Here is a 14,545-nt window from a genome sequence, read left to right as displayed (position 1 = left end):
TCGTGCTCATCTATTTTCAGATATTTTATTTTTTATTTTTTATCTTTTATATATATATATATATATATATATATATATATATATATATTTATATATATATATATATATATTTATATATATATATATATATATATATATATTTTTTTTTTTTTTTTTTTTTTTTTTTTTTTGACAGCTTCTTTACTATTTTCGATCTAGATCAGAGTTTCCCAACCAGGGTTCCGAAAAGGTCCTAGGGTTACGCGAGAACAAGTGATTCTTTTTATTTTTTATTTAATTTCATGACGTAATATAATCAAAGAAGCACGAAATATTCTTGGTTATTGTAATAATGTGATGTATACATCATCCTATTTAACGTATTATTACGATGAAATTAAAATTAGAAAGATATGATGTTTTTTTCAGTTGTTCCTTGAGACATGCAATTTATTCTAAAGGTTACGCAAGGGTAAAAAGGTTGAGAAACGCTGCACTAGAGTGTTTAATTATTCTTCCAACTGTATAAGTATTGCATAACTTCTTTGTCAAGTCTTGTTATCGCCGAATGGAAGGCGACCTACAAAATCTTCTCTTCCAGCATCTTCGGCTCTATTTTCTCTCAATCTGCATTGGAATGCTTCTTTATAGCCTTCATGTTCAAAAAATCGTTTTATGACTATACACTTCAGAGGTTTTGATTTGGCATGTTTCAGTTTCCCACAACTAGCCTGTGGTCTGAACTGCATGACATCAATATTATGTTTTTTACATCTCTGAAAAATCTTATGTTTTAACATAAGGTGAATTACGGGCTTGTCGGTGTATTTGTTGCTGTATGCTTTTCTACCCGTACTAAATCCTTTGCGATCTTTTTCAATGTGTCCATTCAGATCACCCATGATAACTACATTTTCGGCGTATGGTAAGTCGTTCTTAACATTCTGGAGGGATTCATAGAATACTTCTCTTTTTTCTGATGGTCGACTTTGAGCGGTGCGTAGACTTTTATGAAACTTGTTTTTTTTTATCAGAAAGCCAGAATCCTCTCGTTTTTCTGTTCTACTCTCGTGATTCTTTGTGCTAATGTCTGCTCTTGCATTATATACGAACTGATAGTTATCATGCAAAACCCTTCTGCCTTTTCTTGCAAGTCTTGTTTCACATAAAGCAAGTATGTCGATTTTCTTTTCCTTTATCATTAATATCAATTCCTCCTTTCCTCTAAATATTCCTACATTTAATGTAGCCATTGGCAAAAAATTTCCTGGGGAAGGTTCTAGAATTATTCAATAGTCAGGGTCCATTTCCTTTCGATGGTCGATCGAGGTTGATATCAGAGTTCCGAGGCAAAAAGTGAGTTTCTTGAGCACTATTTCCCGGTTCACTAGGCCTATTCCACACCATTCGAGACTATTAATTTGGTACCACGTGGCGTCCATTCCCTTTCGGCTACAGGTCCAGGTCCACATGATGAGGGTCTCCGCCAGTCGATGTCGACTGCTCCTCCAGGTCGCAAACCACGGCTATTTTTCATCACATGAGAAAATAGGTCAATAACCCCTGACGTAGATCGAAAAAAATATATTTTGTCTGTCTTGAGTTCTATGACCAATAATAACAAGTTTTAGTTCCACGTCATCTGTGGGGAACCAAGAACTGAGTGATACAGGAAAGCGACCGCATGTTACTTTTTTATTCCTTTTACATTGAGACACACAACGAACGTGGGTACGCATCTATTTGTATCACACACACACACACACACACACACACACACACACACACACACACACACACACACACACACACACACACACACACACACACACACACACACACACACACACACACACACACACACACACACACACACACACACACACACACACACACACACACACACACACACACACACACACACCTTAAAACGAACAAAACAAAGACAAAAAAAATGGAGAAAGAAGAAAATTAAAAGTGGCCTATACTAACATTGACGGATTAATTTCAGGTCTGAACGAACTCAATGATTACCTGCTAGAAGAAAAAACAGCCATAATGGGAATTGTAGAGACTAAACTAAGAGGTGAAATACCATCCATCGATAAAAAAAAAATATGGACATGAAACAGGGAGGAGGAATCATGTTCTTGGCCAAGAAAGACTTAAACGTGACAAATATTGCGGAGGGCAAAGGTAATGTTGAACTGATCATGATAAAAGTCGAAGACAAGAATATGAAAAGTAGAAAGTTTGTGTTGACCTATGTGCTCCCGAAACGAACGCTTGCAAAGAGAACGAACATACAAAAATCCTAAAGATACAAGGAAATCACTGAATGAGATACTAATGGGCAGGGGTAATCTGGTAATTATGGGGGACTTCAATTGCAAAGAACTTTGTTGGGAAAACATGACAGTGCGAGGAGGAGACGACTTGTGGGGTATTGTACTGCTGGACATGACCATGGAATACACAATGAAAAGCCGTCGAAACTAGATCTAACATTTACAATAGAACCTAAAATTGTGGACAAAATCAATTACATGACATATTATTAGTGCACATTGAAGTCATCATTAATAGTAACTTCTAAACATGGCATTATTAGTATTATTTATTAATAGAACGGTCTAACTTTGCCATTATTAGTATGTTCTAAACTTGTCCTTATTAGTTCAAATTAAAGTTATATCTGAGAGCACCTTCTAAACTTATAATTGTGAGTATATTCTAAATTATTAATACGCATTAAAGTTACTATTAATAGTACCTTCTAAATTTGTCATTGTTAGGACACATTAAGATTTTCCTTAGTGGTACCTTGTAAGCTTGTCATTATTAGTATATTCTAATACTAAAGTTCTCATTATTAATATAGTCAGTACTTGCCATTGTTAGTATATTCTAAACTTTTCATTATTATTACACATTAAAGTTTTCATTAATAGTACCTTCTAAACTTCTCAATGTTAGTATATTCTAAACATGTCATTATTAGTATATTATAAATTTGTCATTTTCGAATACCTTATGGCTATTAGTAATAGTTCCTTCTAAACCTGTTACTATTTGCATATTCTAAACTTATCATAATCAGTAGACAAGAAACTTTCATTATTAAAAAGTTGACATTATTATTATATTATAAAAATTTAATTAATAATACAAATTAAAGTTTTTGTTATTAGTACCTTCTAAACTTATCATTATTGGTATATTCTAACATTCTCATTATTAGCACTCATTAATAGTGCCTTCTGAACCTAAGCTTGTCATTTTCAGAACACATTCTAAACTTGTCATTATTAGTATATTATAAACTTTCCATTATTACAATATTCGTTCGTATATTCATTTTATTAAAGTTATCATAAATATTTCCTACTAAACTTGTCATCATTAGTATATTCTAAACATATCATTATAAGCACACATTAAAGTAAACTATTCATTATTAGCCAAAATTAAAGTTACCTTTTATATGGACTTTATCTAAACTTGTAAATGTCTTTATATCTATATATGTAATTATCTAAACATATAATTATTTTAGACATCATTTTTAGTATATTCTAAGCTCGTCATTTATAGTACACACTAAAAAACAATTAATAGTACCTTCTAAACTTGTCATTATTAGTGTATTCTAAACTTGCTATTACGCGTAAATCAAAAACCTTAAATTATTAGCATATACTAATCTTGTCATTATTAGTATATGCTAAACATGACATTATTAGTATATTCTACACTTGTCATTATTAATACACATTAGAGTTAAGCTTGTCATTATTTGCCATTATTTGCCATTATTATTACACATTAAATTTATCAACACTTTTCTAAACTTGTCATTATTCGTATATTCTAAACATATCTTCTTTGGTATGTTCTAAACTTGTCATTATTAGTACGCATTAAAGTTATCATTATTAGGAACTAAACTTATCACTATCAGTATCCTCCAAAGTTGTCATTTTTCTAAACTTGTCATTATTTGTATATTCTAAACTTGTTATTGTTAGTATATTCAAAACTTATCATTTTAGTACACATTACAGTAATCATTAATTGCAACTTCTAATTTTGTTATTCTTAGCATTTTCTAAACTTTGCATTATTAATATATTTCAAGCATGTCATTACTACACATTAACGTTATCATTTTAACCTTCTAAACTTGCGATTATTACATTAGTCTAGACTTGTGAGTATTGGTCCACATTAAAGTTATCATTAATAGTGCCTTCTAAACTTGTCATTATTAGTATATTCTAAACTTGTAATTGAAATTTACCTTGTAAACTTGTCATTATTAGTGTATCATTATTAGTAAATATCAAAATTATCCTTAGCAGTACCTTGTAAACTCATTTTAGTATATAAACTTATTATTATTAGTATATTCTAAACTTGTCATTATTAACATTATATTCTAAACTTATTATCGTTAGTATATTATAAACACATTATTAGTATATTCTAAACTAGTGACTATTGGTACACATTAAAGTTATTATCAAAAGAATCATCAAAACTTTTTATAATTAGTATGTTCGCAACTTGTCTTTATCAACCCATATTAAAGTTATCATTAGTATATACTAAAATTGTCGTTATAAGTACACATTAAAGTTATCATTAATAGTACCTTATAAACTTGTCGTTAGTAATACATTCTATACTTGTCATTAAAGTTATAACTAATGGTATGTTCTTAATTTGTCATTAATCGTATATTCTAAACTTGTCATGATCAGAACATTATAAAGTTATCATTGATAGTACCTTTTCAATTTATATTCTAAACTTGTCAGTGTTGGTAAAATCTAAAATCATCATTATTAGTAAATATTAAAGTTATCATTAATAGTATCTTCTAAACCTGTTATTATTGGAGTATTCTAGACTTGTCATCATTAGTATAGTCTAAACTTATCATTATTACTACACATTAAACATATCATTAATAGTATCTTTAAACTTGTCATTATTATTTATCATTTATAGTACTTTCTAAACTTCTCATTATTGGTATATTCTAAACATGTCAATATTAGTATATTCTAAGCATGTCTTCATTGGTATACTCTAAACATATCATTATTAGTATATTCTAAACACGTCATAATTAGCTCACATTAATAGGACATTCTAAACATATTACTAGTACATTCTGAACTTTGCAATATAAGTACATTCTAAAGTTGTCATTATTCTATCTTTGTCATTATTATTATATTTTAAACTAGTACATGTCATTATTAGTATAATCATAACTCGTCATTATTAGTAAACATTAAAGTTTACCATTAATAGCATCTTCTAAACTTGTCATTATTTGTATATTTCAAACTTCTTATCTTGTTTTTATTGGTATATTCTAAACTTGGCATTATCATCATTAGTACACATTAAAGTCATTAATAGTACCTTCTAAACTTATCATTAACAGTCCCCTCTAAACTTGTAATTATTAGTATATTCTAAATTTGTCAATATTAGTACACATTAAAGTTATTATTTATAGTACGTTGTCACTCTTCCCATATTCTAAACTTTTATTATTAGTATGCTCTAAATTAACAATACCTTCTAAATTTGTCATTATTAATATATGCAAAGCCTTTCATTATTAGTGCATTCTAAACGTGTCATTATTAGTACAAATTAGTCATCATTAATAGTAGCTTCTAAACTTCTTTTTTGTTATTATTATACACAATAAAAATATTAATTCACATTCTTCATTATTAGTATTTTTCTGTATTATATCATTATTCATTATTCTGTATTATATCATTATTAGTATAAAAATATTATTAATTCACATTCTTCATTATTAGTATATTCTAAATTTATCATTATTAGTACGCATTAAAGTTATCTTTACAGATACCTTCTAATCTTGTTTTTATTGTTAGATTCTAAACTTGTCTGTGTTAGTATAATCTAATTTTTTCATTATTACTTCAAATAGTACCTTATAAACTTTCTTTATATGTATATTTTAAACTTGTCTATATTAGTACATATTAACGTTATCATTAATAGTACCTTCTAAACTTATCATTATTATTATATTCTAAATTTTAAAGTTATCATTAATAGTACCTTCTAAACTTGTCATTATTAATACACATTATAGTTAACAGTTATAGTAACTTCTCAACTTATCATTAATATATTCTAAACTTATCTTAATTAGTATATTATAAACTTTCATTATTAGTACACATTAAAGTTTTCATTAACAGCACCTTCTAAACTTCTCATTATTACGTGTCATTATTAGTACACATTTAAGTTATCATTAATGGTATCTTTTAAACTGATCATTATTTCTATATTTTAAACATGTCAATATTAGATTCTTCTAAACTTGTCATTATCTTTTATTCTAAAAAAATGATTATTTGTATATCAAACCTTTCAGTATTAGTACATTCTAAAGTTATCATTAATAGTACTTTCTAAACTTGTTATTATTAGTATATTCAAAACTTGTCATTATTACTAAGCATCTCATTATTGGTATACATTAAAGTTGTCATTAATAGGTTTCCGGTCTTTATTTGTATTATCTAAACTTAATATTAGTATACTCTAAATATGTCATTAGAAATACATTCTAAAATTTTCATTATTAACTTATTCTAAACTTCTCATTATCAGTATATTCTACGCTTTTCATTTTGATAACACATTAAAGTTATTATTATTAGATTCCAAATTTGTATTTATTAGTACACATTAACGTTATCATTAATAGTATCTTCCAAACTTTTCATTATTAGTGCATTATGAAATTATCAATAATACTACCTTCTAAACTTCTCATTATTACCTGTCACACATTAAAGTTATTATTAATAGTACCTTCTATACTTGTTATTATTACCATATTCTAAAATTTTATTATTAGTATTTCTATTATTAGAAATAATAGTATAGTATTGTATTATAATTAGTATTGGTATATATTGAATTTACCATTTATCTTCTAAACTTGTCTTTATTAGTATATTGTAAACTTGCTTATTAGTAGTACAAATTAAAGTTATCCTTTCAAACTTTTAATTGGTAATTTCTATTCTTTCTATTATTAGTACACATATCTGTACCTTCTAAACCTCTGATTATTAGAATATTGTAAACTTCTGATTATTAGTACACATTAAAGTTATTATTAACAATACCTTCTAAACTTGTCAAAATTAATGCATTATTAATGTATATTCTATTTTTTCAAATAGTACTTTATAAACTTTCTTTATATGTATATTTTAAACTTGTCTATATTAGTACATATCATTATCATTAAGAGCACCTCCTAAACTTATTATTATTACTATATTCTAAATTTTAAAGTTATCATTAATAGTACCTTCTAAAGTTGCCGTTTTAGTACATGTTGTAATTGACAGTTATAGTAACTTCTCAACTTGTTATTATTAGTATATTCTAAACTTGTGTTAGAATATACTTTCATTATTAGCACACATTAAAGTTTTCATTAACAGCACCTTCTAAACTTCTCATTATTACGTGTCATTATTAGTACACATTTATGTTATCATTAATAGGATCTTTTAAACTTATCATTAATGGTACCTTCTAAAAGTTGTCATTAAGGTACCTTCTGAACTTATTTTTTCTTGTATATTACAAAAATGCTATTTTTAATGTATTCTAAACTTGTCATTATTACCACATTAGCACATATTAAATCTAACCGTAATATCACAAAATTGTCATTACTAGCATATTCCAAATAGGTCATTATTAGTGCACATTAAAGTTATCATGCAATAGTACCTTATAAAATTGTCATTATTAGTATATTCTAAACACGTTAAAATTATTACTAATAATACCTTCTAAACTTGTCATAATTAGAATATCATTAGTAATGACATGTTTAGATAATAATGATGTTTCGAATTTACGAACAATGACCACTTAAGAAAGTATTTTTAGTGATAACTAATGTGTACTAATAATGAGGGTTTAGAGCATAAAATTGACAAGCTTTAATGGGTACTAATAATGTCAAGTGTTAAATATTGACAAGATTGACAAGTTTAGAAGATACTGTTAAAGATAACTTTAATGTGTAGAAATAGTGACAATTGTGGATTATACTAATAACGATAAGTTTAAAAGGTTCTATTAATGATAACTTTATTTTGTACTAATAATGACAAGTTTGTATCAATAATCACCACTTTAGAATATAATAATGATGATTTTTGAATATACTAATAATGATAATTTTAGAATATACTAATAATAATGTTTAGAATATACTAATAATGAAAGTTGAATATCCGAACAATGACAAAATTATAATGACAATTTTAAAGGCACTTTTGATTATAACTTTAATGTGTACTAATAATCACAGGTTTACAATATTTTAATAATGACATGTACATTAATGATAATGTTAATAATGACACGTTTGAAATATATTAACAACGTAAGGTTTAGTAATAATGACACGTTTGAAATATATTAACAACGTAAGGTTTAGAAAATACTAATAAACCGGCATGTTCTAAATTTGTCATCATTAGAATATTCTACAATTGTCATTTTTAGTACAAATTAAAGCTTGTCAATATTTGCATGTTCTAAACCCTCATTATTAGTACATATCAAAATCATCATTAACAATACTTTCTAATGTTATCATTGTTCGAAACATATCAGTATTAGTATATACTAAACATATCTTCTTGGGTATTCCAAACTTGTCATTATTAGTACACATTAGAGTTATTATTAGGACCTTGTATACATATCATTATTAGTATATTCTAAACTAATAATAAGTTTATAAAACTTATTATTAGTATGTTCTATATACATTAAACTTGCCCTTAACATAATCTGATCATTATTAGTATGTTCTATAATTATCATTATTAGTATTAGTTATCATTAACAGTAACTAATAATAATTTTATAAAACTTATTATTAGTATGTTCTATATACATTAAACTTACCCTTAACAGTTCTTTCTAAACTTGTCATTATTAGTATATTACAAACTTACCCATAATAGTATATTCTCAACTTTAATAATTAGTACACATTATAAGTAGCTTTCAACTTTGTATAAACTTGTATATTCTAAAGTTGTCACTCTTACTACATATTTAAGTTATTATTAAAAGAATCTTCCGAACTTGTCGTTATTGGTATAAACTTGTCAGTAATAGCACTCGTTAATACCGTAATCTTAACTTGTCATTATTAGTACACATTAAAGTTTTTATTAGTTGTACCTAAAAAGTGTCATTAATCGTATATTCTAAACTTGTCATTACTAGAACATATTAAAGTTATCATTGATAATTCCTTTTCAACTTGTCATTATTAGTATAATTCAAACATTAATTAGTAATCATTATTAGTGTATTCTAAACCTGTTATTGTTAGTCAATATTCAAAAACTAAACTTTTCATTATTAGTACACATTAAAGTTTCAATTAATTGTACCTTTTGAATATGATATCATGACACATTAAACTGTCATAATGTCATTATTCTAAACTTTCTTTAATCGTACATGTTAAAGATGTTGCTAAGAGAATCTTCTAATCTTGTCAGACATTAAAATTATTACTTTTATATTCTAATCTTGATAACACAATAAAGTTATTAAAAGTACCGATTATTACCGCATTCTAAATTTGTCATTATTTGTGCAAATAAAATTTATCATTAATCGCACACTTCTTACTATTAGTATATTCTAGATTTGTTATTATTAGTAAACATTGAAGTTATCATAAATATTACCTTCTAAACTTGTCATCATTAGTATATTCTAAACATGCCATAATAAGTAATTCTAATAATTCTTAGTATATTCTAAACTCGTCAATATTAATAGTATCTTCTAAAGCTGTCATTACTAGAATATTCTATTTTTTCATTTTAGTACACATCAAAGATATCATGAATCCTTTTAAACCTGTCACCATTAGAGTGTTCTATACTTTCCATTATTAGTACACATTAAAGTTATCATTAAATAAATATGTCTTCATTGATGTATCTAAACTTGTCATTATTAGTATGTTCTAAACTTGTCATAATATATCGTATGAAATTTATCATTAATGGGACGTTATCATTAGTATATTCTAAGCCTGGCAATATGCTAAAGTTGTCATTATTCTAACTTTGTCATTATCATAATGACACCTAAACATGTCATTAATATCATATTCAAAACTCGTAATTATTAGTTGACGTATCATTAATAATTTATCCTAGTCTTTATTATTGGTATATTCTAATCTTGTTTTATTAATACATTCTAACTTGGCATTATCAGTATGTTCTAAACTTATCACTAGTAAAAATTAAAGTAATTAATAGTACCCTTTTAAACTTGTCATTAACAGTACCCTTTAAATAGTATACTATAGTAATTAGTATCTTCTAAACCTGTCATTATTAGAATGTTCTAAACTTGTCATTATAAGTACACAACAAACTTTTTAAACTTGTCATCATTAGAATGTTTTATACTTTTCATTATTAGTACACATTAAAGTTATCATTGATAGTACTATCTAAACTTCAGTATATTCTAAGCATGTATATTCTAAACTTGTCATCATTAGTATGATCTAAACTTGACATTAATACTTCATATTAAATTCATCATTAATAGGACGTTCTAAACTTATCTTTATTTGTATATTCTAAACTTGGCAATTTTATGTTAAAATGTCTATATTGTTATTATTTAAACTAGAATATTCTAAACATTCTAAACTAATGATAAGTTTAGAACATACTAATAAAGGCATTAATAGTACCTTCGAAATTCATCATTAACAGTACCCTATAAATTTGTAATTATTAGTATATTTTGAACTCGTCATTATTGGTAGTATCTTCAAACTTGTCATTATCGGAATATTCTACACTTTTCATTATTAGTACCCATCAAAGATATCATTAATTAAACTTGTCATCATTAGAATGTTCTATACTTTTCATTATTAGTACACATTAAAGTTATCATTAATTGTACTTTCCAAATTTCTCATTATACGTATATTCTAAACATGTCTACATTGGACTATTCTAAACTTGTCATTATTAGTATGCTTTAAACTTGTCATTAATAGCTCATATTAAATCTATCATTATTAGTATATTCTAAACTTGGCAATATTAGTATATGTTAAAGTTGTCATTAAACCTTGTCTTTATTATTATAGTTTAAACTGGTATATTCTAAAGATGCCGTTATTAGTATATTCAAAACTCGTCATTATCAGTAAACTTATAACTAATAGTATCTTCTAATCTTTTCATTATTACTATATTCCAAGTTTGACATTATTAGTACACATTATATATATCACTAATAGTACCTACTAATCCTGTATTTATTTGTATGTTCTAAACCTGGCATTATTAACTTATCATTAGTGAAAAATAAAGTTATTATACACTAATCATAAACAGCATCCTTTTAACTTGTAATCATTAGTATATTCTAAACTTGTCAATATTATTACACATTAAAGTTATCATTATCGTTAAAAACTTATCACTACTAAACTTTAATGTGTACACATAAAAACAAGCTTAGTATATATTCTAAACTTGTTTTTATTAGTACACATTAAAGTTATCATTAGTAGTTCCTTTTCAACCTGTCGTTACAAATATTCTATATTTGTCATTGTTAGTACACAATAAATATATTAATTGTATTTTCACACTCTTCATTATTAGTATATTCTAAAATTCTCATGATTACTACACATTAATGTTATCTTTAAAAATACCTTCTAATCTTGTTTTTATTGTTATATTCTAAACTTGGCAGTATTAGTATATTCTATTTTTTTATTAGTTCATATCAACGTTATCATTATTAGTACCTTCTAAACTTATTATTATTAGTATATTCTGAATTCTAAACTTGTCATTATAATTACATATATTTAATAATCATAGTAACATATAGAACAGTACCCTTTAAACTTGTAATTATTGGCATATCTTTCCATTATTAGTACTCATACATGTTCCTTCTAAACCTCTTTTATTGTAAATTTCTGATTATTAGTACACATTAAAGTTATTATTAATAATACCTTCTAAACTTGTCAGAGTTAAATACATTATTAGTATATCTTTTAAACTAGTTATAATTAGTATATTGCTAACTTGCCATTATTAGTATATTTTAATTTTTCATTATTAGTACACATTGGTATATTCTAGTCTTTCCATTATTAGTACACATAAAAGTTATCATTAACTGTACCTTGCATTATAAGTATATTGTATACCACAAAATTGCTATTTCTAAATTTGTCATTGTTAGTGCACATTAAAGTTATCATGCAATAGTACCTTCTAAACTTGTCATTAGTATATTCTAAACTTGTTATTACTAGTACACATTAAAGCTATCATTAATAATACCTTAATATCATAAATTTGTCCCTATTATTATGCTGATATTCTATGGTAGTCATTATTAGTATATTCTAAACTTTTCATCATTAATACAGATCAAATTATTCAATAATAGTACATATCAAAGATATTTAATAGAACCTTCTAAAATTGTCATTATTAAAACATATTAAAGTTATTATAAATATAATTTTCTAAAATTTTGACTATTGATTATTGTTGTATATATCATTAATAGTACTATCGACAATATTCATTATTAATATATTCTAAACTTTTGATATTAAAGTTATCATCAATAGTTCCGACTGAATATGTTATTCTTAGTATATTCTAAACTTGTTACTATCAGTGCATATTAAAGTTATCATTAAAAGTATATTCTAAACATGTCATTACAAGTATTTTGTCAATTTTTCACTAATAGTACTCATTAAAGTAATTATTAGTACACATTAAAGATTTTGATAATGGTACCTGCTAAACGCTATACTTTTTTATATAAATTTCCCATATCATAAATCAAATTTTTCATTAGTTTTGAATATACTAACAATGACATGTTTAGAAGACACTACTAATGATAACTTTAATATGTATTGATACTCAAAAGTTTAGAATATAGTAATAATGACAAGTTTAGGATAATGATAAACTCGGAATATATTATTACAAAGTGTAGGATGGATATACTAATAATGGTAAGGATACAAGGTCCTAGTAATGATAACTTCAATGTATACTAATAAAGCTTAGAATACCAAAGAAGATATGTTTAGTATCTACTAATAGTGATGTTTCGAATTTACGAACAATGACAACTTGAGAAAGTATTGTTAGTGATAACTAATGTGTACTAATAATGAGGGTTTAGAATATACAAACTAACAATGTCATATTAAAAAGCCAGTAATAATGGTAACTTTAACATGTACTAATACTCAATTTTAGAATATACTAATAATGACAATTTTTAAATAATTATAAACTTTGGAATATATTAGTATTGCCAAGTTTAGAATATACTAATAATGGTTCTAATGTGTACTAATAATGACAAGTTTAGAATAATAAAGAAGATATGTTAGTATTTACTAATACTGATATTTTTTCGAATATACGAACAATGACAACTTTAGAAAGTATTGTTAATAACTTTAACGTGTACTAGTAAAGAGAAGCTTTTAATGATAACTTAGATATGTGTTAATAATAACAAGTTTATAATATACAAATTTTGACAAGTGTAGAGTACTATTGATAATGAATTGAATGTGTACTAAAATGACAAATTTACAAAGATACTATTAATGATAACTTTAATGATACTAATGATACTAATGATACTTTAATGATACTAATGATACTAATGATACTAATGATACTTTAAAGATACTATGTGTCATAATGTCATATTTAAAAGGTACAATTAATTGAAACTTTAATGTGTACGAATAAAGAAATGTTTAGAGTTTTTGAATAATGACTATTAATAACAAGTTTAGAATACACTAATAATGATTACTAATTAATGTTTGAATTATACTAATAATGACAAGTTGAAAAGGAATTATCAATGATAACTTTAATATATTCTAGTAATGACAAGTTTAGAATATACGATTAATGACACTTTTAGGTACTTCTAATAAAAACTTTAATGTGTACTAATAATGACAAATTAAGATTATGGTATTAATGATAATTTTAACGAATGCAAGTTTAGGATATACCAATAACGACAAAATCAGAACATTCTTTTAATAATAACTTAAATATGTACTAAGAATGACAACTTTAGAATATACAAGGTTATGCAAGTTTGGAAGCTACGATTAATGATAACATTAAAAGTTGAGAATATACTATTATGGGTAAGTTTATAACATACTAATAATGACAAGTTTAGAAAGTACTATTAATGGTAAGTTTAATGTATAGTGATTATGATACGTTAAGAATATACTTATAATGACAAGTATAGAAGATACTAATAATGACAAGTTTACAAAATACTCTTAATAATAACTAATACTAATAATGATGATTATAAAACATGCTAATAATGATCATATTAAAGATACTATTAATGAGAA

Source organism: Oratosquilla oratoria, chromosome 13, assembly GCF_046742065.1.
Source record: "Oratosquilla oratoria isolate Oo_2021 chromosome 13, ASM4674206v1, whole genome shotgun sequence".
Taxonomy (NCBI): Eukaryota; Metazoa; Arthropoda; class Malacostraca; order Stomatopoda; family Squillidae; genus Oratosquilla; species Oratosquilla oratoria.
This window is presented reverse-complemented; position numbering follows the sequence as displayed.